This window comes from Macaca mulatta, chromosome 2, assembly GCF_049350105.2.
Source record: "Macaca mulatta isolate MMU2019108-1 chromosome 2, T2T-MMU8v2.0, whole genome shotgun sequence".
NCBI classification, from domain to species: domain Eukaryota; kingdom Metazoa; phylum Chordata; class Mammalia; order Primates; family Cercopithecidae; genus Macaca; species Macaca mulatta.
The window spans coordinates 169,628,786-169,639,646 of NC_133407.1; the positions used below are offsets into that span (position 1 = coordinate 169,628,786).

General features: G+C 42.0%; 1 pseudogene; it reads left to right on the forward strand.

Annotated features, from left to right (window-relative positions):
* Positions 1 to 1,414: 1,414 nt before the first annotated feature.
* On the forward strand, positions 1,415 to 1,779 carry LOC144339484 (histone H2B type 1-O-like; annotated as a pseudogene).
* Positions 1,780 to 10,861: the final 9,082 nt, after the last annotated feature.

The following is a 10,861-nucleotide window of genomic DNA, read 5'->3' on the forward strand; positions in this document are numbered from 1 at the left end:
ATATCCCTGTCTTCCACCTCCACAGCTTGTCCCACTGGAAGGTCTTCAGGGGCAGTAACATGCATGGAGCTGTCATCTCCTGTGATAACAATGCCTTCTTCTGAAGGACTTGCCTGAGGCTGTTTTACAGGTATCGTTTTTTTTTTTTTATCAGTAGAATTAGCACACTCTAAAATAACAAAAAGTATAGTATAGTCAATACATAAATCAGTGACATAGTCATTTATAATCATGATCAAGTATATACTGTTCATATTGCACATGCTATACTTTTATATGACTAGCAGTGCAGTGGGTTTGTTTACACTAGCATCACCACAAATACAGGAGTAATGTGTTGCACTATAATGTTATGATAGTTATGACATAACTAGGCAATAGGAATTTTTCAGCTCCATTATAATCTTATGAGACCACAGCCATATACGCAGTCTGTCATTGACTGAAACATTGTTATGCAGTGCATGCATGTACTTTAAACTATGCTGTTGTAGCGCAAAAGCAGCCACAGACAATATGTAAAAGAATGAATGTAGCTGTGCTCTGGCCAGATGTGGGGGCTCATGTCTGTAATCTCAGCACTTTGGAAGGCCGAGGTGGGTGGATCACCTGCAGTTGGGAGTTCGAGATCAGCCTGGCCAACATGGTGAAACCCCGTCTCTATTAAAAATACAAAAATTACCCAGGTGTGGTGGCGCACACCTATAATCCCAGCTACTCAGGAGGCTGAGGCACCATAATCACTTGAACCGGGAAGGCAGAGGTTGCAGTGAGCCGTGATTGTACCACTGCACTCCAGCCTGGGCAACAGAGAGAAACTCTGTCTCAAAAAGAGGAAAGGAAAGGAAAGGAAAGGAAGGGAAGGGAGGGAAGGGGAGGGGAGGGGAGGGGAGAGGAGGGGAGGGGAGGGGAAAGGAGGGGAGGGGAGGGAAGGGAAATGTATGTAACTGTGTTCCAATAAAACTTCATTTACCAAAATAGGCAGACGGTTGGATTTGGGCTGGGATGCATAGTTTGCCCACCTCTGCCTAGGAAGATAGTCAAGGCCATTTTTTCCAACCTCCTCTAACAAGTCAGGGAGTCCCACTCTAGTCCCTGGCTCTGGTTCCCTATCTGTCATAGAATACATTTGGTCTTCTTTAAGGGATATGAAGTGTCAGATGCTACTGTCTGCTCCCAGACCCAGAGCCCAGGAGATCTGCGGCTGCAGCCCCACGCCCTACTTTGTCTTTGTTTATTGAAGTCCTAATATGTGCTAGGCATTGTGCTCGGTCCCAGAGACATAATAATGAATGATGCAGATATGGTCCTAATCTCATTAAGCTTACAGTTTGGTAGTAAAGACAAACATTAGATTACTTCCCGTTTTCTCGAGTCGCTGTTAGTTCGCCTCGACCTGTAGTTCGCCCTCGACATGCCAGATCCATCAAAGTCCGCTCCTGCTCCAAGAAGGACTCCAAGAAGGGCGTGACCGAGGCGCAGAAGAAAGACGGCAAGAAGCGCAAGCGCAGCCGCAAGGAGACGCACATGTAGGTGTGCAAGGTGCTGAAGCAGGTCCACCCGGATACCGTCATCTCCTCTAAGGCCATGGGGATCATGAACTCCTTCGTCAACGACATCGAGCGCATCGCCGGCGAGGCTTCCCGCCTGGCGCATTGCAACAAGCGCTCGACCATCACCTCCAGGGAGATCCAGACAACCGTGCGCCTGCTGCTGCCCGGGGAGCTGGCCAAGCACGCCGTGTCCGAGGGCACCAAGGCTGTCACCAGAGCTAAATAAACTTGCCAAGGAGGGGCTTTCTCCGGAATTTCCTGATCTGACCAAGAAAGCTTCTTACCAAAAGAAGCACAGTTGCTTTCTGTTACCTCATTATCTACTGCAGAAAAGAAGACTGAAGAATGCAACCACACCTGGATGGACTTTTCCACAGGATAAAGCTGGCCTCTTGGTCTCATTCAGATTCCAAAGAGAATCATTTACAAGTTAATTTCTGTCTCCCTGGTCCATTCCTTCTCCCTAATAATCATTTACTGTTCCTCAAAGAATTGTCTACATTACCTATCTCCTCTTTTGCCTCTGAGAAAGGGTGTATAATCTTCTGTAACCCACTGAGGGGTTGGGGTAATCATTCTATGGTCCCCAGCCCTGTACATTAATAAATTTGTATGCCTTTTCTCTTAAACAAAAAAAGTAAAGACAAACATTAAATAAATATGCACACGCATGAGTGTATAATTATGATTCCAAATTGGGTCAATATTAAACAAGGAGACTTTTATGAGAAAAAAATAATAGGAAACACTAACTTACTGTAGATTGAAGGGCCAGGGAAGATCACTCTGAGAAAGTAAAAGACGAATCCGAGGAAGTAAGAGAGGCCTCTAGGATAGAAATGAGTTTTCCTTGAAATGAGTCTGGGGAATAATGTTCCATGCAAAGCAAAGAATATGTATGAAGCTTCCAAGAAGGGAAAAAAGTATGTTAGTTCAAGCTTTTAATGAAAGTCTGAAGGCTAGTGAGTTTAGAACTGTTGTCCAGTACAGTGGTCATTGGCCACATATGGTTATTTAAATCTAGATTTAATTAATTAAAATTAAAATCTGTTCCTCAGTTGCTCTAGACACATTTTAAGTACTCAGTAGTTACATATGGCTACTATATTGAACAGTGCAAATATGGAACATTTCCCTCATTGCAGAGAGTTCTGTTGGAGAGCATTAGTCCAAAGCATATGTAGAGATCTATAGTATATTTGAAATAACATTCATATGGAATTTTCATTAAATGGAAAATTATAAATGGAAGGCTTTTAAGTATCAGTATATAAACCAGGAAATAGAATAATATCAAATATATTAAAAATAAATGTTCAATCATTGGATGAAAAGCTGATGGTGTACTTAACATGGATGTATCCGGCTGTAATACCTGGACCACTGATCAATCTTAGCACAAAAAAGAGAGCCCACCATTGTATACTTACAGATGGAATAACACATCATCACCTATGAAATAGTCTTGCAAAAAAAAGTCAAACCTGAACTTGCTCAATCCTTTAGATTAGCACTATCCAACAGAAATATAATACTTACCACATGTATAATTTTAAGTTTTCTACTAGCCTCATTAAAAAAGTAAAAATGAATAGGTGAAATCAATTTTAATATATTTTTATTGAATCTAACATACTCAAAAATCATTGAAATTATGACTGAAGCATATAATCAATGTAAAAATAATTAATATTTTGCATCTTCTTCTATTAAGTTTTGGAAATTTGTTGTATTTTTACATTATCAGCACATCGCAATTGAGACTAGCTGCATTTCAAGCACTGAGTAGTCATATGGATGCTGATTCAAACTAACAGAAAAAAAATTATGAGCTGATGGAGGAAATGTGAATACCGTCAGAATATTTGGTTATAGTGAGACCTTATTGTTTCTTTTCAGGTATAATAACAGTACTGTGTTTAAGTTTTTAAAGAGAGTCCTTATCTTTTAGATGCATATTGAAATATTTATGAATGAGATTATATAACATCTAGGATTTGCATCAAAATAATCCAGTGGTGTCTGTATGGGGCATGAATAAGAATGCAGACGACACAAGATTGGCTATGAGCTGATTGGCTGAAACTAAGAAAATGACACCAGCTTGCTGTTTAATGTTACTGTTGAAGAATAGAGAGGGTCTTGTTCATTGAACCCACTACAAATGAGATAATGGAATTAGGATTAGCTGTTATTACTGTCAATCACTTCTGACCCGAGGGGAGATTATAACAATGGCTAGAATGCTTCCTCTGACTGTGAAGCAGACGTCCAATTGTGGGCAATATTTCTGCCACCCTACTGCTGAGAAAAAAAAAAAGAAAAAAAGATTGTGGCTCTAAATCTACTCAGTTACATGGGAAAAAAAAAAAAAAAAAGGGAAATTTCAGCTGCTCTCAGGGAAGAAAACAAATGTTTCCAACCCAGATTGAACCAGAGTATTCCTGGGGAGAAGCTAGCATGGTGGAGACAGCACTAACCCAAATATGAAACCTCCAAAGGAAAGTTAAGACTCAAGTGAGAAGACTGAGCTACTGTGATCAGTTAACCATTCCCTCATGGAATATCACTTTCTTTCTGGTACTAAACTTTGGGAGTCTGCATTTTGTTTTACCAAAGAGGGCAACGATCCTTTCTTTTGTATCACTCCCATAGACTAGTCAGTCAGCAAATTGTGAAGAACGGGATGAATGACAGAAAGATAATCAGAGAGGAAAAAGAGCACTATGGGAAGAACATGGTCAGATCTGGGAGGAATTCTCAGGCCTTTTTATTAGTGGACTGGAATTTTCTTCCCTTGGTAAAGCAAAGCTCTATGCATCTTTTTCATTGAGAGCCAGGGTCTCACTCAGTAGCCCAGACTGGAATACAGTGGCATGATCATAGCTCACTGTAGCCTTGAATTCCTGGGTTCAAGCAATTCTCCCACCTCAGCCTCCTGAGTAGGCAGGACTACAAGCATGAGCCAACACATCCAGCTACTTTTTTTTTTTCTTTTTTTGGCAGAGGCGGTGGGTAGAGATGGGGTCTTGCTTTGTTGCTCAGACTGGTATCAAACTCCTGGCCTGAACAGATTCTCCTGCCTCAGCCTCTCAAAGCTCTGGGGTTATAGGCATTGCACCCTATGTATTGTGTTTTAAATTACCAAGTCAACTTTTTTTTTTTTAATTCCCCGTAAGTACAGTAGATTCACATTCATCAACCGGAGTATTCTTATTTTAGTTGAGAAAACAAGGTGAGAAAGACTTTCACCTTTTCATACTATAGTTCTTTGTATATTCCACTAGCAAAGTGATTATTATGCTGTTTTGTAATGAAGTATTTATTTCATCCACTAAGCCGTGATTTCAAAAGCAAAAACCTTGACATTTTCACCTTTGAATCTCCATCCACATAATGTGGGGCATAGTAAAGGCAATACATATTGAATGAACAGACCATCCATTCAACAAATACTGAGCCTCCAAATTAGTTAACAGTACAAAATGGCAACTTTGAAAATCTTTTACCTCCAAATGAACACTTCAAATGTGGCTTTTTAGCTAGGATCTTGTCACTGACTTCAAAATCACATTTTTATTGGTTTTTTTTTTGTTTTTTTTTTTTTGAGATGGAGTCTTGCGCTGTCACCCAGGCTGGAGTGCAGTGGCGCAATCTCGGCTCACTGCAAGCTCTGCCTCTCGCATTCACGCCGTTCTCCTGTCTCAGCCTCCTGAGTAGCTGGGACTACAGGCGCCCGCCACCGCGCCCGGCTAATTTTTTTTGTATTTTTAGTAGAGACAGGGTTTCACCATGGTCTCGATCTCCTGACCTTGTGATCCACCTGCCTCGACCTCCCAAAGTGCTGGGATTACAGGTGTGAGCCACCACGCCTGGCCTAAAATCACATTTTTAAAAACACTCCAGTAAGTTAAGCCTGACCTCCTCAAAAGACATGGATTTTTTTTTTTTAATTAAAAGAAAAATTTTTAATAGAGACAAGGTCTTGCTATGTTGCCCAGCTTGGTCTTGAACTTTTGGGTTCAAGCAATCCTCCTACCTTGGCCTCCCAAAGTGCTGGGATTACAAGCATGAGCCACCATGCTTGGCCTCAATTGATTTTTGAGACAGAGTCTTGCTCTGTCACTCAGGCTAGAATGCAATAGTGTGATCATGGCTCACTGCAGCCTCCAACCCCTGGGCTCAAGTAATCTTTCCAATTCAGCCTCCCAAGTAGCTTGGACTAGAGGTGCATGCCGCCTCACCAGGCTAATTTTTAAATTTTTTGTATAGATGTGGTTTATCTTTGTTGCCCAGGCTGGTCTCAATCTCCTGGCCTCAAGGGATCCTCCTGCCTCAGCCTTTGCTAAGGTGCTGGGATTACAGTTGTGAGTCACTGCACCCAGCTGAGATATGGATTTAAATGACTTTGTTATTTTCTAAAATTTAAAGCATATATACACTGTTATGATTATCAATACTCAACTGAATGTACTGCCCAGTCTGAGTTCCTTTCCTGAACTCTATTTCCAAATGTTGCTCCAAAAAGGTTTTTAGTAAATGCAATGTCATTAGGAAAGGTCTCTACTCTCCTGATTATCTTCTTAGATGTCAAGATCACTTTTTCCAAAACTGTGTTAATAAAATCAGGACATGGCTGAGTGCAGTGGCTCTATTATGCCTGTAATCCCAGGATTTTGGGAGGCCGAGGCGGGTGGATCACTTGAGGTCAGGAGTTCAAAACCAGCCTGGCCAACATGGCAAAACCCCATCTCTACTAAAAATACAAAAATTAGCTGGGCGTGGTGGCACGCACCTGTAGACCCAGTTACTAGGGAGGTCGAGGTGGGAGAATCACTTGAACCTGGGAGGCAGAGTTTATAGTGTGCTGAGATTGCACCACTGTACTCCAGCCTGGGCTACAGAGCAAGACTGTCTCAAAAAAATAAAATAAAATAAATAAAATCAGGACACAACTCTGTAGAAATACATTTATTTAGAGTAAGGAGGTTATATTGTTTTTATATTCATTGCAGGATCTTACCCTGGCCCCCAGGTGATGGTGAGTGAGAAGGGAAGGAGAACAGAAATAATAGCACAGGCTCTTCAAACAGATATTCCTGAAGTCAAAGTGATTTTATTTTATTTGTTTTGTTATTTTATCAGGCAGCCTCTTGAGCCAGAGTAGGCTCTGAAACTCCCTATTTTTAATATTATTATATTTATTTATTTATTATAGAGACATGGTCTCCCCATACTGCCTGGGCTGTCTCAAACTCCTGGCTATGAGCCACTGTGCCCAGCCCAGAATTATTTAAAACAGTTATTTGACTGTTTCAGCCCTGTTTCCTCAAATATAAAATGGGAACAATGACACTTCTAAGGCATTTATAGATTTCTTGGGAACCTTAAGATGCAGAACACTCAGGGCTGGATGCCGTGGCTCACACTTGTAGTCCCAGCACTTTGGGAGGCTGAGGCGGGTGGATCACTTGAGCTCAGGAGTTCAAGATCAGCCTGGGCTACATGGCAAAACCCCATCTTGTGGTGGCACATGCCTGTAGTCCCAGCTCTTTGGAAGGTTGAGATGGGAGGATTACCTTGAGCCCAGGAGGTGGAGGTTGCAGTGAGCCAAGATCGTTCTACTGCACTCCATCATGGGCAACAGAGCAAGATCCTGTCTCAAAAAAGAAAAGAGAGAGAGAGAGGAAGGAAGGAAGGAAAGAAGGAAGGGAGGGAGGGAGGGAGGGACAGAGGGAGGGAGGAAGGAAGGGAAGGAAGGAGAACATTCAAACAGAATTAGTGTTGAGCTAATCAAGGCAGTTAGCTAAAAGGCAAATTCAACTCACTAATTTGCTCTGTAGTTCTTTCCTTAATAATGAATAGATAATGAAATGTAAACCACTAACATTTTGATTTTCTTTATCCATAGATATTGTCATGTGGTGATTTTTCACCTTCTGTCATTTCTTAGTGAAACAGCCTTTGCAAAATTATGACAGTGGGAGAATTATGACAGTGCGAGATCTGACCTAACTGACTCCATCTTGCTTCTAACCACCAAGGTGCCCCAGTTCATTCTGGGGCATAAGGCTGAACTAACTTTGGGAGAAACTTAGTTTAGAGTTTAACTTTAAAACAAAGACAACAATAGCCCTTTCCCAAAACAAACCCTCTTCTTACTTTGTGACCAGGCTGCCTTTGTAAGACTAATTAGCCACAAGATTAGAAATTATGGTTTAGGAGTCATGCAGCTAGACACCACAAGATTCTAAACCTCCCCAGTTACTCCTAGGGATAACGTCACTATTATAAAACCTAAGACTGGTGCTCAAGATATTTTTCAGACCTTGTGCTCTGATACACCAACTGGTGCCACCCAGACCAGTAATCTGGCTCAACCAGCTCTGCAATCCCACCTAGGAACAGAAGACAGTAAGAAGAATCCACTTTGACCCCACATGATTTCATCTCTTATTGAGGGAAAACCCCACCCCCGATATTCAACGTGGGTTCTTTTCTATTTCCCTAAGCATCGGCTGGTCTGAGAAATAAAGGGAAAGAGTACAAGAGAGAGAAATTTTAAAGCTGGGTGTCCGGGGGAGACATCACATGTTGGCAGGTTTCGTGACGCTCCCTGAGCTGTAAAACCAGCAAGTTTTTATTATCGATTTTCAAAAGGGGAGGGAGTGCTTGAATAGGGTGTGGGTCACAGAGATCACATGCTTCACAAGGTAATAAAATATCACAAAGCAAATGGAGGCAGGGCAAGATCACAGGACCACAGGATGGGGCAAAATTAAAATTGCTAATGAAGTTTCAGGCACGCATTGTCATTAATAACATCTTATCAGGAGACACAGTTTGAGAGCAGACAACCTGTCTGACCAAAATTTATTAGGCGGGAATTTCCTCGTCCTAATAAGCCTGGGAGCGCTACAGGAGACCGGGGCTTATTTCATCCCTTCGGCTTCGACTGTAAAAGACAGCCATTTCAGAGGCCTACCCTCAGGGGCTATTCTCTTTTTCAAAGATGTTCCTTGCTGAGAAAAAGAATTCAGCGATATTTCTCCTATTTGCTTTTGAAAGAAGAGAAATATGGCTCTGTTCCTCCCGGCTCACTGGCAGTCAGAGTTTAAGGTTATCTCTCCTGTTCCCTGAACATTGCTGTTATCCTGTCCTTTTCTCAAGGTGCCCAGATTTCAAATTGTTCAAACACATATGCTCTACAATTTGTGCAGTTAACATAATCATCACAGGGTCCTGAGGCGATGTACATCATCCTCAGTTTACGAAGATGATGGGATTAAGAGATTAAAGTAAAGACATGCATAGGAAATCACAAGGGTATTGATTGGGGAAGTGATGAGTGTCCATGAAATCTTCACAATTTATGTTCAGAGATTGCAGTAAAGACAGGTGTAAGACATTATAGAAGTATTAATTTGGGGAACTAATAAATGTCCATGAAATCTTCACAATTTATGTTCTACCATGGCTTCAGCCGCTCCCTCTGTTCGGGGTCCCTGACTTCCTGCAACAATCTCTGACCCAACCAATCAGCGCTCCCCACCCCTGGTCCCCTACCTGCCAAATTATCCTTTAAAAACCCCAGTCTCCAAATTTTGGGGGAGACAGATTTGAGTAACAGAACTCTGATATCCATTCAGCAGGCTCTGCGTGAATTAAACTCTTTCTCTATTCCAATTCCCCTGTCTTAAATCAGCTCCATCTGGGCAGCAGGCAAGAAGAACCCATTGGGTGGTTACATTAGGACAGTTCTTTTGTGGCTGGACTTTGATTTGATAGACTGCATGAGTAAAGTGAAGCTTTCTAACTCCATGTAGTATACACGTAGTTTTGGAGTTTGCTACTGGTCTGTAAATTGCAAGAAGGCAAGTAGGGTTTTTGTCATGTAATCCAGTGTCTGGAGCGCACTTGACACTTAGTTGGAAGTGGATAAATTTTTCTTCACTAGGTGAATAAATGAATTCTAGGTATCAGAGAATTCGGATGGGGAAGATGCATACAAATGAGCAAAATCCTTGGTGCCAATATATTGGGAAGTCTCTGATTAAGATTGGGTTGCTGTGCTTATTGGCTGGAACAAATTCCATAGACCGTCAAGGACCCATGAGAAAAAGACAGGATCACCTGATCAGGCCCTGGAAGATGCTCACTTCCTCCCCTCTTCTGATAAAAACCAGCAACCCACAAAAATCATAAAAGTATAATTATAGGAGGGGCATGGGCCAGGGAGGGAATTATAAATGGCATAATATATTGGAAAGGGCTTGGTCTATATCATCTTTCTGACCTGGGCTTGAGACGTCTTTTGCCAAATTCCATTATACCCACAGTCATAATAATGAAGTCTCCTAAAATATATCTACAAACAGAATGTCTCTGTGTTCAAGAATCACTGTTATCCCAGCAGCCAGAAAGGCTATAGCCACTGTCAGAGTAGCAACAATGTCTGTACCACACCTAGTTTGTGAGGTACAAGTTACCAACGAGGCTCAATGGAGGCAGAACAAGAGATAAGGACCTAGAGAAGAGCTAGGGTGGAAAAAGGAAACCTAGACTCTAGTTCCAGCCTTGCCTCTCATTTCCTGGTGGACCTTGGGTTAGTCACACACTGTCTGGGCCTGGGTTCTGCCTCTGTCAAATGAAGGGGTTGGATAGATAATTTGTAACATTCCTTCTGGCTGTAAAATCATATACTACGTGTCACCGAAGAAGCTTCTTCCTGACAAGGAGAAAGACTAAGCTATTTTTTCCCTTTCTATGATTTAAAAGTCCTTTTGCTTTTCATTATATGCAAATGTATGAGATTTTAACCAAAACAAAATTACCATCTCTGAGTCACTTCTCAGCCCTCTTCTCATTAAACTGTAGTTCAGGTTTCTGAGACCACAGATAGAAAGAAGAATAGTTAATAAGTCATCCCAGGGTATTAAGGGTATTACCAGCCCTTAATACCAGGGATTAATTATAGGGGTAGCCCAGAGGGCAAATAGGAGAGGTGATCACCCACACAAAAATTCAGTTTGGGATAGGACTCCACCAACTTTTTTTTTTTTTTTGAGATAGAGTCTCACTCTGTCACCCAGACTGGAGTGCAGTGGTGCAATCCCAGCTCACTGCAAGCTCCACCTCCCGGGTTCACGCCATTCTCCTGCCTCAGCCTCCAAATTAGCTGGGACTACACGCGCCCGCCACCACGCCCTGCTAATTTTGTTTTTGTATTTTTAGTAGAGACGGGGTTTCACCGTGTTAGCCAGGATGGTCTCTATTTCCTGACCTCGTGATCCCCCCCGCTTTGGCCT